Source organism: Impatiens glandulifera, chromosome 7, assembly GCF_907164915.1.
Source record: "Impatiens glandulifera chromosome 7, dImpGla2.1, whole genome shotgun sequence".
Taxonomy (NCBI): domain Eukaryota; kingdom Viridiplantae; phylum Streptophyta; class Magnoliopsida; order Ericales; family Balsaminaceae; genus Impatiens; species Impatiens glandulifera.
In genome coordinates, this window is record NC_061868.1 from 15,854,105 (window position 1) to 15,867,988 (window position 13,884).

The window sequence follows — 13,884 nt, forward strand, 5'->3', positions numbered from 1 at the left end:
ACATTAATATTTTAAATAAATACATCAAAATTTTTATGTAAATTAGAATACTCTATAGATTTATAGAAGTTGTTTCAACATCTTTATCACATTCTCAAATCTTTTATAACTCCTTTGTCATATTATTCACAATTTTGATTTCTTTCTTTTGTTGATCTAACCTCTCGCTAGCTACTATTATATTAATTTCTTAGGTCGGTTGAGTTATCTTTTACATAGAATGAACATCCCGTATTCCCCGTTGACACATCTAATAAGTCCTCAAATATCAAACCTTGTTTCTGTCAAATATTTTGTCTCTGTTTCATTTACATTGTTCACTTATATTTAGGCGATTTTATTATTTTCTGTAGTTAAAAAAACAATTGGACACTAATAAGAATAATCGTCATTATCAAACATCAATAGTCTAAAATTTCACATATAAGATAAATACGATAAATAAATCTAAGTATATCAAGGTTTACACTGTGTTAAAAGTATCAATATCAATTTATATTTTTTATTTCTTTCTTTTGTTCATCTAACCTCTCGCTAGCTACTATTATATTAATTTTTCAGGTCGGTTGAGTTATCTTCTTACATAAAATCAACATCATGTATTCCCCGCTGACACATCCGATGAGTCCTCAAATATCCAACTTGTTTCTGTCAAATATTTTATCTCCGTTTCATTTATATTTACATTGTTCACTTATATTTAAGCGACTTTATTATTTGTAGTAGTTAAAAAAAATGGACACTAATAAGAACAATCATTTTTATCAAACATCAATAGTCTAAAATTTCACATATAAGATGAATACGACAAATAAATCCAAGTATATCAAGGTCTGCCGTATGTTAAAAGTATCAATATCATTGTATATATTTATGATGACTTATATAGTATTATTAGAGTTAGTAATATTTTGTTATCTTTTTGTTTGATGTAAGTAACATTCTTTTTCAACTTTAACAAGTTTGAATGTATAAACATCTAACACACTTATACCTTAATCTAATTAATTTGTGATATCAATATATAAACTATCATAGACATATAACTTCTTATTAATGCATTTTATATTATAAGTTTCAATAACTTGTATTTTCTCATGGTCATCTTTGTTCGTTTTAAGTGCGAGATTATTATGTTTTATGTTTTTTTAATAATAATATTATTGTCAGTTTGTGTTTTCTTTTTTATCTTTACTCATATAAATTTAAATATGACTCCTAAGTATTAATAATTAGTATTTCACTCAAAGAGGATGTTTTGATTGAAGACCAACATGTGTTTCTTGGGATGGAAAGCTGGAGACTTGTATTGTGGATGACATATATGCAACAAACACATTGGTTGATACTACAAGTATTTGAGTTTGAGAGAGTAATTGAGGAGGAGGTCATTAGAGTCTCACGTAAGGCATGATAGGTCGGTTGATGCATTGTTAAAGAATGGCTATTTTTAATTACAAGAATTTTTATTTCATGATATTGTGTCATATCATTTATAATATGTTTCTTAGTTTAGAAGGGCATGTTTCATTTATTAATGTTTTGTACGAATCCTCTATGTTTTCATCTAACTATTAGATTACTCTTAAATAATTATTCTTATGAGTTCAAAGAAAAACTATTTTTTCAATTATGTACACTTGTTAATTAGGATCTTGTATTTATGAAACATTGAATGTAAAAATCACATAATATTTTGTTTGTTCTAATCAAAAAATGTAAAAACAACTCGATAAGAGATTCCACAATTCTACCATTACTTAGAACTTGGATTAAAAATTTTCTTAATTGGAAAATTTTGGTTGTTGATGACCATGTGAATTAATTAACTTGTGATATTATAATATAATTAACGTTAAAAATTGAGTGATTATCAGTATAAAGTGGTAAAAATATTATCAAATTCTATTGAATCTAACTCATAGTGATCATTTATTAATGAATGACTAAGGTTACCAAATAATTGAACACGGAGCAATTTACCTTTATTATTTCAAACCAATCACTCTTTTAATTTTGGAAACTCTTTCTAAATATTTTTTGGGGAAAAACGACTTAGCGTTATTTTATTAAAAATTCCCAAAACGGTAAAAAATCACGAGTATAAGAGATCATTCTAGACAGATCTAGAATGATTTTGAAGTCGCATCATTCTGTAAAAAAAACGTAAATGACTACCTGATTATAATGTTTTCGTTTCTAATGATTTTAGTAAACGGTATATTCCAATTCCTGATGATATTCCAATTCCTCTCTGTACTTGTGACTTTTCTCCACATTCCTGCTAGTGCGCCACAATCCGAGACTATGTCTCTCCATAATTCTTTAACACTTCTGCGGGTTCTGCTATAGACTCTCGCATTACGTTTTCTGTCAAATGTTGTAAACTAATACTCCAAATCCACACTTGAATACGTTTATTGTGAATATGTTTCCTTTGGCTTTGAGTAGTGCTGCTTCTTTGATTTCTTTCCATTCCTTTAGGAAACTAATCAGCTCCAGGCTTTTAAAATATATATCCCAAATTTCCAATACTATACTGCAGCTCCTAAATAGGTGATCAATAGTTTCTTCACTTCTGTTGCATAGAAGACAACTCACGTCCGAGATGCTCTTATACTTGTTGATACGGTCACGAGTGCTAAATCTTTCCCAAAAGGCAAGCTATAAGATGAACTAGTGTCGAGGAATGATCTTGGTTGACCATATGAGTGAAGCCCATTCTACTTTCTATGCTTTTTCTCGGATTACCTCCCATATTCTCTTTGAGACCAGCTTCCCATTGTCTTCTGCATTCCATTCATGAACGTCGGGTCTGTCTTAGAGTTGTATGTTACTGATGTGATCTAGTATCCTATGTCCTTCTAGATTTCTTATCAAAAGTGAGTCCTAGTCCACGTCTTTTACGTCTATGATTTTTACCACTGCGCAGTCCCTTCTGATACGTGTATTTTTGAACTCCTCTTTGTGAATGATTAGCTGATTTTTAAACTAAGAATCGTATTGGAACAGAGTGTCTTTTCCATCCTCCTAGACGAATAACATAAAGATCTACAATATCACTTCTCATACCTTTATTGATTGTACACGTCCAGATACCGATTTACTGTTTCATAAATCGCGTGTGTACCCATTTAATCCATAATGATTTCTAGTTCCATTCTAATGCCCACAGATGCTTGAAGTTTAGAGCCTTGTTCCACTCGATACAGTTCTTCAGGCCAATGCCTCCCTCCTCTTTCGGCTTACAGAGATTAGTCTATTTGATTTTCTTTCCTCCTCTCCCTCTAATTCCCTAGATGAAGTTCCTCATTAGCGTGTCTATCTCCTTCATTACCTTTTTCGGAATGACCATCTGTTGCTTCTAGTATCCAATTATGCCCATGACTACGATTTTGCTAAGGTCGATCCTTCATGCATAAGAAAGTTTCTTCGCTGCCCAACCATATATCATTTTTTTACCTTTTTAATTAGCGACTTATAGTGTGAGATCTCGATCTGTTTCGCGATTAACATAATCCCCAAGTACCTTACGGGAAAGCTGCCTTCCTCAATGCCCATGATGTTGAATATGTCCTGCTTTGTTTCGTCCTTCACTCGTCCATAAAATGCCACACTTTTAATTTCATTAATAGCAATACCTACTTTAATTTGAATTTATTTTTAAATATTAAGTAAGAGACGATTTTTTCAATTACATTCTTAAAAATAAGGAAATAAATTGAAAAAAATATTATAAATGGTGTAATATATCTGTTATAATTATTATAATTTAATTTCTCAAATGAATAATACCTCAAATTACACATAAAGAAGTTCTAGATGAACAATATAAGGTCCATAATGAAAGACATGAAAATCATTTTTTTGAAATTATTCTATTATATAACTACCTCATACTAAATCACCGAATAATCTTTGATTTCAAGATATTAATAGAAGCCTCTAATATAATCATATATTATATTAGTTGTCATGTATTGTGTTTACATATATTCTTAAAATATTTGCATGTTTTTCTCGTGTATTATAAAAATAATTAATGAATCACATTTTTTCATTATTAATATTTTGATTTATTAGATGCAATTTATTTTCTTCTTCTTTGAGTAAACAAGATATTCAAATTTTTATTTGAATTAAAATTATATGAAATATTTCTCCATTCATAAGAGATATTGTTGAAAATATATATTTAAAAAGTAAGTGTGTATAGTTATTCAAGACTATTGAGCATTTTTAATAAATATTTTTAAACAATATTTTATAGTACACTACAGTAATAAATCGCAAACTTCTCTCAATTACCAAGTCTACTATAGTTGTGATGCTTAGGAGGATTTTATAAGAAACAAAAACTTTGTCATTCTTGAATTAGGAAATAGAAGAAATTTTCATAAAAACAAAAAGAACGCTTTAAACAGAAAAAAAAACATGTAGCTACCCTTTCTAGTGAAAGGTAGTCCAGAAAGGAACAAAACATGTTTCTGTATACCTCTCGCCCAGGGGATTACTCGATATTGATTTCTCCAAATTTGAGAATTTTAATATGGAACAACAGGGACGTCTGGACTAAAGGGACAAGCGTGACTCAATTTGATGCGCACTATTCAGTATGAAGGCTTCTTAGAGACAAAACATCGTTTGACAAATGCAAGTCTCGTTTGATCACGTTGGATTTTGTCCACTTCTATTGGAGTTTCGAGTGGTCTATTAAATGCTTGGAATAAGAGTTCAAGAGGCATCCATTTCGAGTGAATAATTACATCACTCTTATGAAAGGTGGTGGGGTGTAGTGTGTAAAGTATATCCATCTATTAATCTTCTTCGAATATTTCAACATCTCAAATCTTGTATTAACATTTGGAATAGGAATCAAAGACTTATTAATGCCAAAAACAAAAAAAAACAGCACTTGACAAACTTTATACTTTTGATTTGGTAAAACATTAAAGTATTTTGTGTCGGTCTGAGTTTGATGACAAAGAACAAATAAGGATTTCCCTTCTTAGTTTTCTCACATTGGAGGATGTGGATATAAGGTAAAAAAGTAATGAATTATAGATTAAGGAAGGTGATGTGGGTTGAATACAATTTTAATTTTGGTCAAGGCACGTGATGTTTTCGGACAAAAACAAATTTTTTTTAATGTTTTAATTTTGTGGCTGTAATTTTCCTTATTGTTCACTGTGTTGGGTTTTGCAACAACAAAACTATGGATCTTCTTAGAAATCAAAACCTGTAGCAAATCATATTCCAAATCGTCTATAACGATAAACAGATTACCAAGAACTGAAATAGCACAAAGTAATAAACGACAACACAATATACGTGGTTCGGTCAAAATCGACCTACGTCCACAGGAGGGATAAGTTTCACTAAATCAAACAAATGTCAATAGTAGAAACTTACATGCCCTACTCTCAAATGAAAATAAGTGATTACACTAGGAATGATTGGACGACTCCATAATAAAAAAGCTCCCCCAATCTTTCACTCTGGATCAGCCAAAGAACAAGAAGAAGAAGGAAACCAGAAAACCCTAGATCTGTAATTCACTCTCTCTCTATTTGCTCTGTTATGAGAAAAATACCCAAAAAAAGTATTTATACTCTAACCCGTTTTCATAAAAGAAAACCCTGACCCGTTTACCTTGAATTTAAAACCCGCCCGCAATGGTGAGGAACACCAACAATTCTCCCCCTTCCGAGCCATGGGAGAATGTTGCTATAAACATTCATCATCGTGACGCTTCTGCCAGAACCATTCCGGCTTTGGCACAACATATCTCATGCTTTCCTCTTGGCAAGCCCTTTGTCATCATATCTGACCTGTTCTCATCTGTGTGCACTTTCTCCAAGTATAACTCCTTCTTCTCGAGCACTTCACGGATCCAATGGTACCTTCTTTGGATGTGTTTTGAACGTGAATGGAAATGTGGATTCTTGCTCACATGTATAGCACTCTGTGAGTCATTAAACACCACAAACCTGTCTTGTGCAATGCCAATTTCTTTCAACAATTCTTTCATCCATCTCATTTCTTTACAACATTCAGTAATGACAATATATTCAGCTTCTGTAGTAGACAAAGCAACACATTTCTGTAGACGAGACTGCCATGATACAGCTCCTCCTCCAAAAGTAAACAAATACCCTGAAGTTGATCTCATTGTGTCAATATCACTACTCATATCTGAATCAGAAAACCCTTCAACATGTGACTTTCCAGTACCATAACACAAAGCGTATTTGGAGGTCCCTCGAAGATATCTCATTAGCCACTTAACCGCTTCCTAGTGTGTCTTACCAGGATTTGAAAGAAAACGACTAAGTACTCCAACCGCATGAGCTATATCGGTCTTGTACAGACCATTGCATACATCAGACTGCCTATTGCTGAAGCATATGGAACACTGCACATTTTTTGTCTTTCCTCTTCATCCTTGAGAGACATTGTCTTGTTTATTTTCAAGTGTGTAGCCAATGGACAAGCAACTGGCTTTGCCTTGTCCATACAGAATCGTTTTAGAATCTTCTCAATATATCTCTCTTGAGATAACCATAGCCTTTTCTTCACCCGATCACGAATGACCTGCATTCCAAGAATTTGTCTTGCTTGACCCAAGTCTTTCATCTCAAAAGACTTAGCCAAATCCTTTTTCTACTTGGCAATCTTGAGCTTGTCTCTCCCAACAATCAGCATGTCATCAACATATCAACATATAGGAGAAGTATAATAAAATCATTAGAAGCAAACTTTTGCACAAAGACACAGTGATCTGTAGACGTCTTCATGTACCCATGGATGGTCATGAACGACTCAAACTTAAGATACCACTGCCTTGGTGTTTGCTTCAAAGCGTATAGACTTTTGACAAGTTTGCACACCTTGCTTTCCTCACATTTCTTATTATAACCTTCAAGTTGCTCCATATAAACATCTTCATCCAAATCACCATGGAGAAATACAGCCTTGACATCAAGTTGTTCAACCTCAAGATCCATATAAGCAGCTAGACTTAACACCACCCGGATAGAAGTCATCTTCACTACCGGTGAGAAAATCTCATCATAATCGATTCCATGCCTCTGGCCAAAACCTTTGACAACCAGCCTAGCCTTTTATCTTGTCTTGCTATCATCACCTTCTTGCTTGATCTTGTACACCCATTAATTTTGTAATACTTTTCTGTTCTCTGGTCTTTCAACTAGATCATATGTGCCATTTTTCAGCAATGACTTCATCTCTTCATTCATGACAGCTAGCCATTCTTTCTTATGAGCATCCTCAAGAGCCTCCTTATAGCATATAGGCTCCCCACAATCAGTTAGAAGAACATACTCTGTAGCAAGATACTTAGAACTTGATCTTTTCTCCTTAGTAGACCTCCGAAGTACTTCTGTTTGTTGATTCTGTTGATTTCCATCTTCTTGTTGAACTTCAAAATCAACCTCAACATTATCACCAAGATCAGTTTCAGTATTAGTATCATTTCCATGGCCTACAGCTTGACCCTGAGGAACATCATCATCACTATCTGAGTCTGAAACTACATGTGGCCTTGTCTCCTCAACATCATGAGATAACTCAAGACTAGAAAGGTCACGTATGTATGCATCAAGCTTTTCACCATCTTCAAAATTCTTAATAGTCTGATCTTCAAGGAATACCACATCCTGGGTTCTCAAAACCTTCTTATCAACTGGGTCATAACACTTGTATCCCCACTTTTCATCACCATACCCCAAAAATATGTATTGTCTGGTTTTTGCATCTAGCTTAGACCTCTCATCTTTTGGAACATGCACAAAAGCTCTACAACCAAAAATACGTAAATAGTCATAATTAACATCTTTACCTGACCAGATGCTTTCTACACACTTATTATTCAATGGCTTGGAGGGAGAACGGTTGGTCACATACACTGCAGTGCTCATGGCTTCAGCCCAGAAATTCTTAGCCAACCTGGCATGGGAGAGCATACTCCTCATCCGTTCCAACATTGTTCTGTTCATCCTCTCTGCCACACCATTTTGTTGTGGAGTCTTGGGCACAGTCTGTTCATGTCGAATACTCTGCTCTTTGCAATAATCATCAAATGAGCCTATGTACTCTCCCCCATTATTTGACCGCACCCTCATCAGTTTTCTTCCTGTCTCTCTTTCAACTAGCTTGTGAAAGACCTCAAACCTTGCTGCAACCTCATCCTTGGACTTTATAGCATAAGCCCAAACCTTCCTAGATGCATCGTCTATGAAGGTTACAAAATAGGAAGCACCACCTATGGATTTAATCTTCATAGGACCACAAACATATGTATGGACCAATTCAAGGACATTCTTTTTCAGTTCAACTTTTGACTTACTGAAGGAGACTCTGTTCTGCTTACCCTTCAAGCAATGCTCACAATTTTCAAGATGATCATCCTTGAGATTCAGCAACTCATTCCTCTTGATCAAAACATTCAGCCCCTTTTCACTAATGTGACCTAATCTCTTGTGCCACAACTCAAAGGATGACTCCATTAAAACAGAATATGATGCATCATAGACAATTTTCAAATTTGTCTTGTATAAGGAACAACATTTCTTACCTCGTGCAACAACCAATAAGCCTTGCTTAACTTCCATGCTCCACCACTGAAAACATTATGGTAGCCTCCATCATCAAGCATACCTGCTGAAATCAAATTCATTCTTAAATCAGGAACATGTCTTACATCTCTCAATGTCAGGAAACAACCCATGTTTGTCTCGATTTTAACATCACCAAGACCAACTATCTTTGATACACCACTGTTACCCATACGAACCTCACCATAAGCACCAGCTTTGTAGGACTGGAAGTAACATTTGTGTGGACTAATTTGGAATGAGGCACCTGTGTCAACAATCCATGCTGTTTCATTTGAAGATGTGCTAAGACAGGAGTCTTGACAGTTAGAAGCATATGTCAGTTCACCATCTGAAGCATAAGCAGATGTATCTGCACTCTGTTCTTTCTTTTCTCTAGGCTTCACTGTACCCTTCGCTTTATCATTTTTAAATTTTCAGCACTCATTTTTCCAGTGACCCATTTTGCCACAGTAATGGCAAGCACCATCCTTCTTTGGAGCTCTAGACTTGCTTCTAGACTTTCCCCTGCTCGAACCACTTCTATTATCTTTTGATCTTCCTCTATCAGCCACCAACATATTAGACTTAGAGGGTTTATCCCCCTTTCGATTCTCCTCATCAAGTAAGGAACTGGTGACAAATGCCATGTTGACTTTACCATTTGGTGCAGAGTTGCTGAGAGTGATAATAAGTGTCTCCCAACTTGCAGGCAAAGATCCAAGGACTAAAAGTGCTTGCACCTCATCATCAAAGTTTATCTTCATACTACTCAACTGTTTCAAAATATTTTGAAATTCATTCAAGTGCGCAGCAATTGATTTATTATCAATATACTTCAAATTCACTAGCCTTCGTACCAGTGGTGCTTTATTCCCTGCTGACCTCCCAGCATAGAGAGCTTCAAGTTTGCTCCACACACCATACGCCGTAGTCTCGTTCTCAACATGATGCACAACATTTACACCAACCCAGGAACGAATAAAACTGTAGGTCTTTCTATCTATCTTTTTCCAATCAGCCTCTTTTGTAGTCTCAGGTCTAACACCCTCATTTTCAATTGCTTCATTCAAATCATATGAAACTAACAGATCACTGATCATCAGTTTCCATTGCCTGTAGTTTGTACCATTCAGACTCACCATATTAGGTCGAGATTTCCCCATTATTACTGCCTTAACAACTGACAAAAACACCAGCAAAGAAACCAGTTGATCTCTTCTATGAATTTCGCCAAATAACCAGCAAAGCACTCTGCTCCAATGTTAAAACAGATAACCAATTAATACTGCTCTGATACCACTGTTGGGTTTTGCAGCAGCAAAACTATGGATCTTCTTAGAAATCAAAACCTGTAGCAAATCAGATTCCAAATCGTCTATGACGATAAACAGATTACCAAGAATTGAAATATCACAAAGCAATAAACGACAACATAATATACGTGGTTCGGTCAAAATCGACCTACGTCCACGGGAGGGATAAGTTTCACTAAATCAAACAAATGTCAATAGTAGAAACTTACATGCCCTGCTCTCAAATGAAAAGAAGTGATTACACTAGGAATGATTGGACTACTCCACAATAAAAAAAGCTCCCCCAATCTCTCACTCTAGATCAGCCAAAGAACAACAAGAAGAAGGAAACCAGAAAACCCTAGATCTGTAATTCACTCTCTCTCTATTTGCTCTGTTATGAGAAAAATATCCAAAAAAAGTATTTATACTCTAACCCGTTTTCATAAAAGAAAACCCTGACCCGTTTACTCGGAATTTAAAACCCACCCGCAATGGCAAGGAACACCAACACACTGTCATTCAGGAAATTTGTTTTGTCCATGGACCAACATGTTTCTTTATGTGTTTTGGTTTAGTTTAGGAGTACTTCCCTCTTATTTCGTTTTCATCACTAAATTGTGATTTTGAATAACATGATAAATAAATAAAATGAGTTGTACATCTTTTAAAAAAAATTAAACTTTGATTTAGTATTGAAAAATATATTAAAGTTTTAAATTTAATTTTACAACAAAATCAAAAGTATGGAAATATTTCTAAATCATTATATGTTTCTAGAAATGGATAAAAACAAATAAATTACCCAATCTATCTAAAATGTTTGTAAATATTTCATAAATAGACCCAACTAAATAATTCATTTTCTCTTTTACAATTACATAAGTTAATTCTTGGAGATATATTTTTATTGTCACTAGTGAAATTTTATTTAGGACATAAAAACTTAGAAACCTCTTATTATTGTATTTATTAATCAATGACCAAGTCCCTCACAATAATGATAAAATAATGATAATAATGTATATGTTATATAGTTTGATTTAATTGAATTCTTTATTTTATTAATTTTTTTTAAATCTATTTTTTCTAAGATATAAAGGTTGAACCAAAATTCAATAACATTTGGTCACTACAAGTTATTCTCTACCAATAATTTAAATAAATTATCAATTATATATATATATATATATATATATATATATATTTAACATATAATATTAAGATATGTATTCCTAAAGTTCTTGCATTATTAAAATTTTACATTAAACTTTTTAATTAGATTAAAATCAACTTTTATATTATAAAATTGAGTTTTAAATATTTTTCATATTTCTCTATAACTATCCTATTGACATTCACACATTTAGATAGGCGTTGGTATATATATTAAGAATATTTCTTTCCTAAAATAAAAAGATATTTTTCTAAATATATTATGTTGAATAGTATTAAATGTTTTAATTTTATATAGTATAATAATATTTTCAAAATTAGGTTTATTGTAAAAATATCTTTCAGAAGATAATGATGGAAATAAATCAAATTAATTAAATATATTTCTATTAATACAAATATATTACTTTCTTTTAATTAATAGATTAACTTTATATTATTTTTTAAACCCATACAAAATATTTCTAGAATTCAAGTTAGATTACAACAAGATTAATAATATTTTAATTTTGATTTTTTTTATGTTTATTCATGTTTCTAGAATACTCTAAAGACATATATAAATAAAGAGTTATCTTAACATCCTTCTCACACTCTCAAATCTTCTTTAAATCCTTCATCTGTGATTTATTTTTTATTCTTCAGTAATTATTTCAATCACAACTTTGATGTCTCTTTATATTATATACTACATTAATTATCTAAATTGTCTTCTTGCAGCCGAAGCACGAGGCTAATTCAACAATTCATCCTTTCCAAGAATCAACATCTAGTAGTCACAATTAATCTTCTTCAAAGAGTTTCCATCTATTTTATCCTATTAACATGTTTCTCCTCGTTAATTTATCTCCGTTCATTGACATTACTCTCTTATGTTTAATAGACTTTATTATTTGTAATAGTTAAAAAGGGGACACAAATGAAAAATGATTTTATCAAGCATTGCTAGGCTGAAATTTAGCATTTTTGATGTATACGACAAATAAATTTATGTGTTTCGAGGTTTAGGATATGTTGGAAATATTAATAATAAGGTATATATTGATGATGACATATATAATCTAATTACAAGTGAGTAAGAATTCGATATATTTAAGTTTGATGCTTATGAGCATCAAACTCATGTATATCTTAACCTAACTAACTTGTGTTACCTCTATATAAACTATCATAGAAATATAGCTTATTATTAATACAGATCGTATCACAAACATCAATAACTTAAATTTATTTATTGTATTACATGTTTGTTTGAAGTGCGAGATTATTACCCTTTCAATCTTTAATAATAACATTGTTGTTTAAACTTGTGTTCTTCTTGGACGTTAACTATTCTAATTTAAATAAGTCTTTTAAGTATGAGCGAGTATGTCGATGAACGAAGACATGTTGATTGAAAAGAAACATGTTTGGTTTGGGATGAAATGAGTAGAGAATTTGCAAATAATTTTTCGATTACTTGTAATAAACAAATCTTGTAACACTATAAATATTGGAGTTTGTCGTTAGTAGAATGAGGACCGAATGGAGTCATATGAGGCATTGTGGCGGCATAGAGTAATTTGTAATTACAACTATTATTTATTTCTATTTGTAATTACTAACTTTTTATTTTTTTAATTTAATATATTTCTCTAAGTTTACAACTGAAATTGTTTTGTTTATATGTTTTTTCTTCTATTTATCTTTTATATTTAATTCTAAACTTGGTTTATTAATGCTGGAGTTCAAATTCAAAGTAATTTGATTAATGTTAATAGATAATGATGAGATAAATAAATTTTTTTTTTAATGAATATATACCGTTAATTTGAAGGTTGTTTATGAAATAAAGTATAAAAACACATAATCTATAGTCAATAACGAGAAAAGAATTGAAAATATAATAATTCTAACGACAATCTAATAGATTTTAGTTTTTTTTTTTTTATACTTTGAATAAAATATATTTTAATGTTAAATTATTTTAAAAGATTTAGAAAGATAAATAAAAAACCTTTAGATTTCAAATTTATAATTAATTAGAAAAATAATTGAACGAAGATTTAAAATTGTGTAATATTTTAGTGATAGTTAATTACTATACTACAATTCTTACCATGAAAAATCAAATCAAACTAAAAAATATATAAAGATTTTAAATCAACAATATCAAGACAATTAAATTAAAGTATCTTTGATTCTTTTATATATAAAAAACCAAATAATTATTTATTTGAGGATCTATTAATTATTAAATAAAATAATACATTAAAATTTGATTCAATCTTTCAAAAGAATAAAAAATTTATCTCCCACTTTATTTACATAATATTATTAAATATTTTATATGTTAATATTATGCAAACAAAATTCAACAAATCAAGTTTTTTTTTTATTATTTTAATATTTTAACTTAGTTTATGCTACATTTTGACTTAAGTGAACAAGATATTCAAATTCAGTTTAAACCAAAATAGTATTAAAAACTTCTCAACTCATATGATATATTGCTAACATTGGATAAAAAAAAATATAATTGTATATATATATATATATAACTATCTAAAACATTAATCAACTTTTAATTAATCTAGCATGTATTATGTGCATTTGCATAAATAATGATATAAAAAAACGAAAAAAATTTACGGTACAAATGTGATATCATTTTTAATTCGAAACATACCTATAACATTTTTAATTTTATTTTAAACCGTTTTAAGTTTATATGCAGATCAACCCATAATTCAACTCAAATATTCATTTACTCTCATATATATATTTCGGACATTAAACTCAACTCAAGTTGTTTATAT